General features: G+C 44.1%; 1 protein-coding gene across 1 annotated transcript in view; it reads right to left on the bottom strand.

Annotated features, from left to right (window-relative positions):
• Nucleotides 1-13,508, bottom strand: part of KIAA0232 (KIAA0232 ortholog) — a 101,190-nt gene that overhangs the window by 27,996 nt on the left and 59,686 nt on the right. The window lies entirely within an intron of this gene.

The raw sequence follows: 13,508 nt of genomic DNA, 5'->3' as shown, positions 1-13,508 counted from the left end.
ATGAATGCAGTATAAATATCTAAGAGACAAAGTAGATGAGGTAATCTCTCTTATTGGAACAATTTCTGTTGGTGGAAAAGACAAGCTTGCAAGCTTCACAGAGCTCTTCCTCAGGTCTCAGGAAGGTAATTAGAATGTCCAAGTTGAATACAACATAGGACAAATCATTAAGCATAAGGGGTTCACACATGCTGTAGATCACTTAAAGTTAAGTTGGCAATCAAGAGATAACTGTTGCGATGAGCCATAAAACCAATATCTCTGTTACGTCTATGGTTTTTAGTGTCCAGCAGAATTATGAATTTAAGTTCCCAGGCTCAGCTTCTGAAGATGTTGTGCAGGTTTCTTTTGAGGAAGAGGAGTGAGGTCAGATACAGAGTGATTGCTTTGTGAAAACTGTTTACCCATGGCGCTTTTGTATCTCATTTTTCTATGAGAGTTCATTTGAGAATGTAGTAATTGTCTGGTTTCACCCATGGTTGTGCTTAGTGCATTTAGTGCACTGGATGAGGTACACCACATGCTGTAACAGGCATGTGTAGAACCCATGGATCTTCAAAGGTGTTATATTGGGGGTCTTGATCATCATAATAGTGGAGATAGACCTGCAGGTTTTTCATGTGTTTTGGCAGGGTCTGGTGCCATTTTGAGTTGATATGTCCTAGTCTATGGGAAGCCTGCTTTTGACCATGAGCTTGGCAAGGCTGAGGAGGTTGTTTGATGGCCAGAAGAGTGGGTTTGGGAAAGATTTATTTCAGGATGTGGTCCCCATCAAGTATGGCTTGTAATTATTTGATGATACCCTGTATTGTAGAGTTGCATTGTTGAAGCTGATTGTGGCATCCACAAAATTGAAACTGGTGTGGGAGTGTTCTAGAGAGTTTTTGATGAATGGGGGTGATGGTTCAAGTTGTTGTAGAAATCAATGAGGGCATTTAGGTCCTCTGTCCGGACGATGAAAATATCACTGATGTATCTCATGTATATTGTTGGTTTTGTGGTGCGTTTTTCCAGAAATTCTTCCTCAAGGTGGCCCATTAAGAGGCTGGCATCTTGGGGAGGCATCCTAGTACCCATGCCTGTTCCCATGGTTTGGACAAATCCACCAACAGAAGTTGGAACAATAAAATATATTACCTCACCTACCTTGTCTCTCGCATATCCTGGTACACCTCTACCCCGATATAAGGCGACCCGATATAACACAAATTCGGATATAACACGGTAAAGCAGCGCTCCGGGGGGGGGGGGGGGGGGGAAGGCTGCGTGCTCCGACAGATCAAAGCAAGTTCAATATAACGCGGTTTCACCTATAACCGGTAAGATTTTTTGGCTCCTGAGGACAGTGTTATATCGGGGTAGAGGTGTACCTGGGACAGGTACAACAATTCTGCAAACAATGTATAAATATCTAGTCAGTCATGAATTTTCTATGTTTCACAGGCTAAGTATGCATCAAACTGCACCAGAAAATGGTTAAAATTATGTATTTGTTCCCAGGAAGAAATGTGTCATAGTAAGAGTCAATGTGATCAAGTGAAACAAGTTAATAAATACGAACATAAAGAAGAGGTTTTCCAAATGCAAGTATCATACTATGAAATTTACTGTAAAGTATTTGTGAGTTTATCACTTGTATACTTTTATGTATACACGCACTATTGTCAATTAGGGTTGAGTTGAATATCATAGTAAAAATCATATCAGTAGATCATGGAATTTACTTTAAGAAGCTGAATGACTCTTCTATTGCAGGGCTCACATAAGATATTTTTCAGAAAGGGACTGTGAAGACGACTTTCAAAGTTCTTACTTCAGTTCAGGCCCTACCCTAATGCTCTTTCTACTTACCATGCCTGAATTAGCTTTTCTGTAAGTGATTTCTTCATCCTCTCTTTTCTCATGCTTTTATTATCCATCTCATTTTTGATGTTGGCCTCCCATTATCTCCAGTCTCTTTTCTATGAACTGCCTTTCCTCCATTACTCTCACCCCCAACTTTTTTCATTCTTTATTCCCCCCCTCCTGCCACCCTGAAAGCAGTTCTAGAATTAGAGAAAGCTGTACTACTAATGTTAGATATTAAACATCAGAAGTGCAGCATGTTAGTAATACTACCAGCAATCTGATGGAGTAGTATTCCGTAGTGTTCCAATGGAATAAAAGGTGTGCGACAGTCAATACAATACAGGATGCAAACCCACAGCCTGAAATGACCCCTTGGGGAAGAGCAGAGCACAATGGTGTACGCAGAAAAATAGCTAAAGAGAAACCCAATTGAAAGGGTCAAGTTTAGAGACAATATGGTATAGCAACTTACACTCAGAAGCAGAAGGTTGGAGTTGTAATAGGAAAAGCATCATACTGGGGGATATAAGAAGCTGTATGTGCAGCCCCCTTTACACTGTCACACTTCTTAAAAACACCTGTAGGTTGCTTTTCCTATTACAACTCCAACCTTCAGTCCTCACAGCACTTGAAGTTACTGTGACTTAGACAAACCTACTGGCCATAGCTACCACCACCATTTACCTTCTGAATTTGACCCAAACATCTTTTTAACCTTTTCTGTATGTATGAATGTGATGTACACTTCTTTCCAAAGGTACTACATACAGCACACAGAGACTAACAAGTGAAGAAACAGATGCAAAAAAGAGGCAGATTTGCCTGCATCACCATGTTGGCGCAATGCATTTCTTTTTAAAAAGATTTACATACACACACTCACCCCCTCCCCGCTTACTTCTCAGTAGAGGAATTGGCAGGAATGAGAACATAAGATGATACTGATACACAATGAAGTTTTAGGGGAAAAAGGACCAAACTGTACAATTAAAATAGCTTTTCCATTCTGAAATAATATGCTCATTTGAAAAGTCATACTAAAGTAATGGCTTGTGCTCTTTAATTTATAAGTTTAATTATTTAAAGTTAAAGTGACAAAACAATTTCCTAACCCAGTTAACTGCGACTGCAGGGTTGAAAGTGCTAAATATAAAACTTCACAACATATACTTAACTCAAGATGACTCAGCAATATTGAACATTAGGTTATATCTCCTGTGTTTATGAAGTACCTACTATTTAAAAAGATAGAAAAGAATAGCATACTACAGATAGCCACTGCAACCACACAAGTTGTCAGTATATACATGCACCATCTACAGTAGCTTTTTTGTATGTTTGTTTTAAAAAGTAGAACAGAAAGAGCTGGTCTTGTTTTCACTGTGCTCTGAAGAATGACTACATGAAAAACAACCTGTGGCAACTTTATAAAAGCTAAGCAATTTAAAATCACTACACTAACCTAACACAAATACATGTAAGAAAAAGGTAATCTGCTTACCATTATGCTGAAGAAATGAAAAAGTTTTGGATTCAAACACTCAGTTTCCTCCTGTATCACAAAACTAATACTTAAATCAGCTGACATACTGCATGCTGTTATGCACAGCAATCCTATGTAGCGAGCACTAGGTTAAAAAAAAGCCTACAGTGCAGAACGTCAAACCTCTAGAGATCATTTATTCAACTTCTTACTGCACTGTGTAAAACAGGCTGCAGATTAGCAAAGTAACACCTCACAAGCAGTGCTAAAATGCTTTAATATTCTCTTGTAGATTGTGAGATGTATTTAACAAATCAATACAATATAAAAGTAATTTTCTGGTGTTTTGTTAAGGGATATATCTTAGCCGTTACACCCCAAGTTTAAAAAAAAACCTAAAGTAACCCAGCTAGCGTCCGTTTGTCTCAGTAGGATATGTAATTATATGAATTTGCTTTTCTTAGTTTTAAGTTCTGCAATATTTATATGGGTTTTGATTATTTTAAGAAATATTTATCCCAACATGAAATACACAGAGCTTAAATCACAATAGCATTCTGCAACAATATCAAGTGGTTAACTCTCACGATTTCTGTCTTCGGGTGGAGTATGAAATATTGTTTGAGCTTATTTCAGCTACTAAGCTAGCTTCCAATAATAGTCCCTCTTTTTTTCCTCCTTCAAGATCTGGAGGTGGGGTTTCTAACCCACCACTTTTAAATTTTGTATTTTTAGTTTTTCCCTTCCCCTCAAATCAATCCCACATTTTCCCCTCTCTGTTCTAGTGTCTTCCAGGATCCACTTACTCCCATCCCTCCTCCTTTTACTTCCATCCCAATCCATCAAAGATATTACTTTTTGGCACTCTGCCCACTTGTTGAGCACAGATACTACACTCCTCTGTCAAGAGTCTCCTGCAGTAGGTGAAGAGAAATAACGTTAAATATGAGATCTGTAGGATTTCATTTCTAGTTTAAAAAAATAACTAATAGCTCTACTGTAAAATCCCTCAAAGTGACATATACAGCCAGATGCAATATCAATGAAATGCATCCGGTTGAAACATAACCCTTTAGATAACATTATGAAAGGTGGTAGGTTTCATATACTCATTTCCAAACTTAAGTATCTCTTGATATTTTTAAGAGAGGGGAAAAAAGGCAAAGACATTCTCTAAAGAGAAGGGAGCCTGCACACTTTTTAAAAATTGTGGTCTTCAATTAGTACAGAAGATTTGCCTTTAAAAAAATAAGTCCACCGATTTGCTGCATTTGGAATACTGTATATAATTTTAAAATGTTGATTTAACCAATTTTAACTCACAAAGACAAAAACTGTCTCTGTCAACAATTATCTATGCCAAGTTCCAGCCCATTAAAACGCAACTGTCAGAGGTACATCTGTAGGCAGGAGAGATATTTTGTGCCTTTAAGGCTTTAGCCAGGAGCTTCAAGAGATTGGGTCCCATTGGGAGCCTGAAGATTAGCTGTAATCTAGGATAAGTATATCAGGCCCAGTAGACTCATTCTAAAGCAGGGGTTCTCAAACTGGGGGTCAGGACCCCTCAGGGGGTCACGAGGTTATTACACAGGGGGTCACGAGCTGTCAGCCTCCACCCCAAACCCTGCTTTGCCTCCAGCATTTATAATGGTGTTAAATATATTTAAAAGTGTTTTTAATTTATAAGGGGGGAGGGTCACACTCAGAGGCTTGCTATGTGGAAGGGGTCACCAGTACAAATGTTTGAGAACCACTGTTCTAAAGTTTATTTGAATATAGTTACCATCCAATAGGTTTAGCATGTTTTCCCAGAGTTTCTGCTACCATGATGGTCACATCTCGAGATTATTTTACCAAGTTTCTAGTCTACATAACTGAAGGTAGCATGAGTAAGTAAGGATATATGCCTCTTTATCCTATTTTCAGTGGATCTGTTAAGAAGTCATTGCCTATTTCCTCCCAATGGTATTATTTGGCTAGGGGCCAGTTGACTGAGCTTGCCTTCTATGACATATCAGTGAAACAGCTCCCTGTACTGAGAAATTTGAACAATTCAGAGCTAGATATTATAAACGACATCTTTCTAAAATTACTTAAAAAATATATGTACAATATAATCTACTTAGCTAGCTATGACTTTGCATCTTGTTCCATGTGAAGCAAGGTAAAGTCTTCCTTGTCCTGCCCTGAACTGTGTCCTAGCCTTTTCTTTGTTGGTCATGTCTTATTTAGCTACAAGTCTTTTCTATATTGGTGAAGCACCATAGTAAATTAAAGGCACTATATTTTAATTGTTAATGATAATTATAATAGTGATATGAGAATTAGTCACTACAGTTTCCCTTTGGGTTCATAGTATACTTTAAATCTTAAAAAGCAATTCTTCATTTTCATAAAATACAGCTTTGAACAATGAGATACAAGTTCTTAGTTTGACTTTTTGATAGTGTATAACTGCAGTGCACCAGATTGCTTTTCTTGGCATGTGGCCTGTCACCAAGTGAAAGATTAAGCAGCTGTTCTGGGTGAATCAACTGTTAAGACATATGAACTGACTAAGGTACAAAATGTGACTCACCCCAACTGTACATTTGTTGCTAAACTTACTCTGTCAAATGTAGACGGTTTTTAAATAGTCAATGTTTTCATTTGCTTAAAAGATTGCTTACATGTTACAAAATACAAATTATACTTTAACTGCACTGTAAAACATTTTTAAAAGTTTGAATATAAATTTAATGCAAATAATAGAAAAAATGTATCCATATTTACCTGAAAATTTCCTCTCTTTCAAGTAATAAAGTGCACAGACCTGTTAAAATGGGTATTTCAGCCTGCTTCCAACTTGGAGGCAGAACCAGACCTCTCAGTCAGCCACTAGCAGGCAAGGGAAAGCCCTGACTCCTAAAGTTCCCTCCGGCTGAGATAACTTTCACAGCTAGGGAATTCAAATCTACTTTCCTACATCACAGATTGTGTTAAATATAATTTGTGGGGGGAAACAACAATTTTTCCAACTGCAGAGCATAGTAATTTCCGCTAACTGACAACGAACCTCAATCCTTGAATGTCAATTTTCATTGGTCTGCCAGATGATCCATTTGTCTTTGGCTGGATCTGTGGCCCTTATTATTTGACTAAAGTATTTTTTCAGGTAAGCACAGATATATTTTCCTATTCTTTTTCTAAAGGTCCACAGATCTGTTATCATGGAATTTTCAAACCATGTGCCCACAGGGTGGGAGGTAAATATCGTCTTCATCTTCCCCTAGTACTAAGCCATAGAAAAGACTTCTCCCAAAATAAAGAAAATGGCATTTGCTAAGACTAGATAACCAAAATGCAGAATTTGATGAACACATGGCTGACTGACAGATTTCAATATAGGAGACATGACTGTCTGCCCTGAGGTTGACAGTGCTTTGATAATTCCCAGAAAGAGAAATATTTCTTGAATTTACTTAGGGAATGAATGTTATGATAGTTGTGAGAATCACCTGCCTGAATTAAAAATACAATACTGGGGCTTGATAGAGAGAGAAAGCTCCCAACTTCAAATAAAAAACCCTTATCTGATTAGACATGGTAACATTGTCAGGCCTACTCTAAAAGATCTGTGGTATAACGAAGCCTCCTGCAGGGCTTCAATCTGAGTAGTGCTGCAAGGAGCAGAATGAGATTTCAAGATTATGCTCTATAACCTTGCAGGGTTGGAATACTGTGGATGCCCTAAGGAAGCATTTAGTGCTGGGATTGGTATAATCTTCCTTTTCTTGAAAATGCTGAGAACATTATACTACAGAGAGCTGATCTTTTTACTTGGATGTTTATACACACAAAATAAAGCCCTGCTGGAAGAACTCAAGGTTATGATTCACTGGTTTAAACACAATAGTTAAAACTATGGATGTTGCACCAGCCAGCAGAATAAGTTCTATTTGTTGTCTTCTATTTTGGTATCCATACACCCAATATCACTTCATCCAAGTATTCACTATAAACCCGTCTAGTTTCGAATGGCAGGACTGGTCTTGCAACCGCGGACTTCTGTGAGACCGTCAAATATCTAACGTGAGGCAGCCTGAGAGCCATAGCCTTGTCAGACAAAGGCATAAACAGTATCCATGCCCAGCTCTCTCATTCTATCTTTTTGTACTGTCCTGAGAAGCAGTGGAAATGGTAGGAAGTCATTCACTACCTCATTTCCCTGATCCAGACGCAGAGAGGGGTAAGCAGGGCACTTTATTTACTATTTCCAGATGCAAAGAGGTCAATCACCAGCTCAACAATTAACTTACAATGAATGAGATATTTCTAGGTGCAGGAGACACTCTGCTAATCCACCTTGCAATGCAAGTCTGTGTGTTCATCTCCCCTTTGACGGTCAGCACAAGAGATAGGAAATTCTGATCCAGCCAATGCAGGAAAATTCTCTTTGGAGTAGGGTTAATCATATTCTTCCCAATTATCATGAAACCCCTATCAGACACAGTGACTGTGGTGACCAGAACAGATCTGTTATCCTGTGAAGGAGCAGTGCCCTGAGACCTCAGTGAATCATTGTGTTTCAGAGGGTGGATGCTGCGCTGTCTCTTTCTAATATCCATTCCCTGAACTGAATCAGAAAGATAGTTAAAAAATAAAAATCTGCATTCACTAGCTGTGGGAACACAGCTATACATCTGAAGCTAAATCTGTCCCAACAGTTGAAACAAGATATGATGTGGAGGGGATACCTGGAATTACTGGACAGGTAGCATATGAACTCTTGATCACTAAAGCATACCTGCATAAGAACTGAATTTTTGTTTCTGTGGCACCACTTGTTTTTCTTTATGAACGTCTTCATCTTCTGCTTACATTCTTCCGAGATGAGACCTTGGTACCTGACAATATTCATCCTCAGCCCGGGTCTATCAAACTTCCCTGGTACCATGTGTCTGTCCTGAAACCAAGATACTCCAGGGACGTTATCACTGTGTGCTTGCTTCTGAACCCTAATCAGAAAAGTTGTCCAAGAAGAGAAGTGAATTTCCTTTTCCCCTTAAAGCCAACATTATTGCTACCATGATCCTGGAGAGACATCCTGGGATAACATTTAAGATCAAATGATACTGATTGAGACTGGGTGAAGAAAAAGCCTGCCTCCCCTCTGAAAAACAATTATCGAAGGATGGTAAAATGGGAATGTTTTGAAGACAACACTCCATCAGGAAAAACGGTTACTCACCATCTCGTAACTATTGTTCTTTGAGATGTGCTGCTCATATCCATTCCAGTTAGGTGTGCGTGCGCTGCGTGCACAGTTCTTGGAAAGTTTTCCCCTAGAAGCACCCGTCGGGTCGGCTGTAAGAGCCCCATGGAGTGGCACCTCTATGGCGCTCAATATATGACCCTGTCAACCCGGCGCCTACTAAGTTCCTTCTTGCTGGCTACTCCGACAGGGGAAGGCAGGTGGGTCTGGAATGGATCTGAGCAACACATCTTGAAGAACAGTGATGAGTAGCTGAGTAACCGTTTTTTCTTCAAGTGCTTGCGCATATCGATTCCAGGTAGGTGACTTCCAAGCCCTACCTCGGAGGTGCGGTTGGAGTTATGGAGCGTCAGACTGGAGCACTGCTCTGCCAAAGGCTGCATCGTCTCTAATATGTTTGGTTATAGCATAGTGAGTGGCAAATATGTGCACCGAGGACCACGTCGCCGTCCTGCAGATATCTTGAATTAGCACCTGAACCAGGAACGCTGCCAATAAGGCCTGCACCCTCGTGGAATGGGTCATGAGAACCGGGGCTGGAACATTAGCTAATTTGTAGCAGGTGCGGATGCAGGACGTAAGCGACAATGAGATCCTCTGCGACGAGACCGGGAGACCTTTCATACGGTCTGCTACTGCCATGAATAGTTGGTTCGACTTCCGGGTCAGGCCTGAGCTGCACCTTGTCCCCAACAGAGGGGAGAGGAACGGGTGCCACCCTACTTATGTAAAACATTGCAGTTGTGTTGTCCGTCATGACTCCCACACATTGACCCCTTAAGCGGGCCTGGAAGGTCTAGCATGCTAGCCAAACCGCTCTCAACTCCTTGATACTGATGTGGAGTGAGAGCTCGTCTTGAGACCAGAGGCCCTGTGTCTGAAGGTCCCCCAGGTGTGCAACCCACCCCAGTGCTAACGCATCTGTTACCAGGGACAGGGAGGGCTGAGGTCTATGGAAGGGGACGCTCTTGCACACGTCTTGGTTGAGCCACCAGTCCAGGGACTGGAGGACGTGACCTGGAAGAGTGACCACAGAATCCAGATTGTCATGTCCTGGGTGGTACGCTGACGTAAGCCAAACCTTGAGAGGTCTGAGACACATTCTGGCATGCTGTACCACGTATGTACAAGATGTGATTTGACCAAGTGGTCTCAGGCAGGCCCTTGCTGTGGAGGTAGGGTACTGTCTGAGTAGAATCCCTTGCCCCCTAGCTGCCGAGGAATCTCCTCTGCTGCCCCTGCAGCAAGGAGCATTTGCACCTCCTGGATAAGGAGTTGCTCATGAGAAGGGTCCCTGAAGAGGGATGGGGAAGGGGGTAGGAGGGAGGGCAGGAGCAGAACTGGAAAGAATAGCCCACTTGTACCATGCGAAGAACCCAGCAGTCCAATGTTATTTGGGACCAAGCACGGTAGAAGTGGGATAGACAGTTCAGAAAACAGGGTTGAGGATCTGGTCCATAGTCTGGCACGCTGTCCCTGGGCGCACCTTCAAAAGGCCTGCTTGGAGCCCGAAGAGCTGCATGCCTGGCCCTGAGTGGATGAGGGCTGGGACGGCTTCTGCCTGCCATTCCTACCACACTTCCTAGAAAAGTCCCATCTAGGATGTGGTTGGTAGGGACGTTGAGAGGTCTGTGGTTTAAAATGTTTCCGCTAAGTAGCCAGGGTGTGCACCCCCAGTGACTTCAGCGTAGCCTTCAAGTCTTTTAGGCTATACAGCCTAGAGTCAGTTTGCTCCGCAAATAATCCTGCCCCATCAAAGGCCAGGTTCTGGAGGGGTTGCTGAACCTCAGGTGGCAGACCTGAGGCCTGCAGCCATGAGCTTCTCCTCATGGCAGAGGACAAGGTGCACGCCGCTGAGTTTGCAGCCTCCAGTGAGGCCTGTAAAGAGGTCCGTGCCACTGCCTTGCCCTCCTCAACAATAGCCCCAAACTCCTCCCTGGACTCCGAGGACAACAGTTCCCTAAATTTCAACATGAAGTTCCAGGAACTGAAGCTGTATCTGCTCACGATTGCCTGCTGATTAGCAATCCTGAGCTGTAAGCCACCCTGTGGAATAGACCTTCTTGCCAAAAGGTTGAGTCCTTGGACTTTGGAGTGGGTCCTTGTTGCCCCTGCCTCTCACGTTCATTCACCACCGACACTACCAAGGAGCAGGGCTGTGGGTGGGTGTACAAATACTTGTACCCCTTAGAGGGGACGAAGTATCTCCTTTCTACACCTGGATGGTCTTGATAAGTGGCAGGGCCACTCTAGATGGACTTTCCGGGCCAGCATGTCCGCCGTCGGGGCCTCTTGTTCTGCCACCTCCTCAGCCTGTAGGCCCATATTGCACACCACTCTGCACAGCAGGTCCTGGTGGGCATGACTCTAATGGCAGCAGCCCTGAAGTACAAGTCCCTGCCACAGCCTTTTCCAGAGAGGACGATGAGAATGCAAACAGGGGAACAGGGTCATCCTGGACTTTCTGGTCCATCGGGACCTCCTGCCCAGCCTCCTGTTCTGGGTCGATTATCCCTGGATCCACTGAAAGAGCAGAGGCGGGCTCCAGGAAAGGCACTGTGACTGCAGTTCCCTCAGCACCCCTGAGGGAAGGGTGGCTGGACGACCAGGAGACCTTTGCCCAGGGGGTCCAAAAGGGCACTGTGCCAGCCTGTGCCATTGCGCCAGCCATGGCATTGTGCCCACATCAGGATGTCAATGTGCCAACCTGTGCCGGTTCCGGCACGAGTATCTAAACCCCGCCTCCGAGTCCGAAGATGAAGACCGTGATCTGGATGGCCATGGCAGTGCTGAGCGAAGCTGGGCTGGTGATTGGTGCCACGAGGATGGGGAGCGGTGCTGGGATCTGGAGCGGCGCTGTGACGAAGACTGGTGCCGAGACCTTGAACGGTGCCAAGATGCCCGGTGCCAAGAACGGCACCTCCGCTGAGTCAGGGATCAGTGCCGGGATGGTGTGCAGTGCCGCAAGTCACAGTGTCATTGTGAGATGGATCAGTGCCGGGACTCAGAGCGGTACTTCCCTGTCAGTACCGGCGAACGGTGCCTTGGAGATGCAGGCGGACGCAACATTGCCGGCTTGCCCCGTGACTGTACCTCCTTCAGTGGTGCTGGAGGCTTGTGGCAGAGAGTCGGGGACCCTAGTGCTGTCATGGCAATGAGGTCCCTCACGGCCTCAAAGGTGTCTGGGGTTCACGGTAGCCCCACCTCTTCCGACACGGTCCCGTTTGCGGAGCCGAAGTTGACGGTGCCAGCTCCAAAGCTCTGTGCCAGGTGCTCCCCAAAGGAGTGGGTCTCCAAGGCAGAAATCCACTACTATCCTGCTTCCGACGCCACTCCTGTGGCACCGGGGATGGGACCGGGACTTGTTGCGCCGAGGCGGATTGAACTTGGTGCTGGATCTTGCCGCGCCGAGCTGGATTGCAGTCACAGAGCCACCTCCATAAGAAGCTGCTTTAAACAGAAGTCCCTCTCCTTTTGTGTTCTAGGGCGAAACCCTTTACAAATCCTGCACCTATTGGCTTGGTGCGCCTCCCCCAGACACGTTAGACTGTTAGGATATAGTTATTTAAGCCTGTCTGTAAAGGCCTATACTTTAAGAACTTAGGTGTATTTTTATCACTTAGCTAGTTATAGAGGTATAAAACAAAGAATCAAAATCACAGTCCGCCTGTGTATGGGCCTTCTCTTACTGTGACAGTCTGAGGCCTGGTTCTTAGGCTAAGGCCTTTGGCTAAGCAGCAGAGGCAGCCATAAGCTGGGAAGCGTATGGTAACATCCTCACATTCCAAACTAGTCACATTGAAATAAGGTGGTATTGGGCTGTTCGGAATACAATCCTGTCCTGATAATGCCTAACACCACCAGATAAAGATGGTTAAAGAAAACTTAGTTTGATAGCATCCTGTCTGGCAAGAAATCACTTCTCAATAGTTGTGGTTGTGAAACCCTCATTTCTATACGTTTTATCTTTATGGCCCCCACTTTTCAATTGTTAATCTGTCTGGTTCTCTAATCGTTTCTGTCTGCTGTATAATTAATTTTGCTAGGTGTAAGTTAATTAGGGTAGTGGGATATAATTGGTTAGAGAATTATGTTACAATGTTAGGACTGGTTAGATAGATTTCAGTAAAATGATTGGTTACGGTATAGCTGAGAATATTACTATATAAATTAGGGGCAAACAGGCAATAAGTTGGGATTCGAAAATAAGGAAAAAGGAACTTGGATTTAAGCTTGCTGGAAGTTCACCCCAATTAACATTGAATTGTTTGTACCTTCGGACTTCAGGTATTGTTGCTCTCTGTTCACACGAGAAGGACCAGGGAAGTGGGAGGATGCAGGAATAAGCCCTCTAACATAGACAAGTGGCATGGGCTTATTGTAGGACTTGCAGGGTTTGAACCCTTGGGACCAAGGCATGTCCCGAGTCGCCAAAGTGAGATAGGCAGTCGGGGTGGAGGGCAGTGTTCCCTCTAATTTTTTATCACCCATATGCAGAATGCATTTTGTTATGTGTACCAATATGGAGGTGACATATTGATGTGCATAACAAAATTAATGTGGTGGGGGTGGGTCCGAGGGATTTGAAGCGTGGGAGGGGAGCTCAGAGCTGGGGCACAGGGTTGGGATGCAGGGGTGTGAGGTTTCCGACTGGAGGGGTGCGGGCTCTGAGGTGGGGCTGGGGATGAGGGGTCTGGGGTGCAGGAGGGTGCTCCAGGGCTATGGCGCGGAGAGAGGACTCCCCCCCGCTCTCTTTCCCCACAGAAGCACCTGGTTTGGGAGGGGTGGGGGAGGTGGAAGGAGAAGCGCCTCTCCCGACCTCGGCAGCTCCGGGGCTGCAGGATAGGCGCCCCTTCCCCGGCTCCAGCAGGTACAGGCTGGGTTCGAGCAGGAGAAGGGCCACCCTGGCTGCGCCTGGTGCTG

The sequence above is a fragment of the Emys orbicularis genome, chromosome 5, assembly GCF_028017835.1.
Source record: "Emys orbicularis isolate rEmyOrb1 chromosome 5, rEmyOrb1.hap1, whole genome shotgun sequence".
NCBI lineage: Eukaryota > Metazoa > Chordata > Testudines > Emydidae > Emys > Emys orbicularis.
Note: the sequence above shows the minus strand (reverse complement) of the source record. Positions and strands in the feature narration are given on the sequence as shown.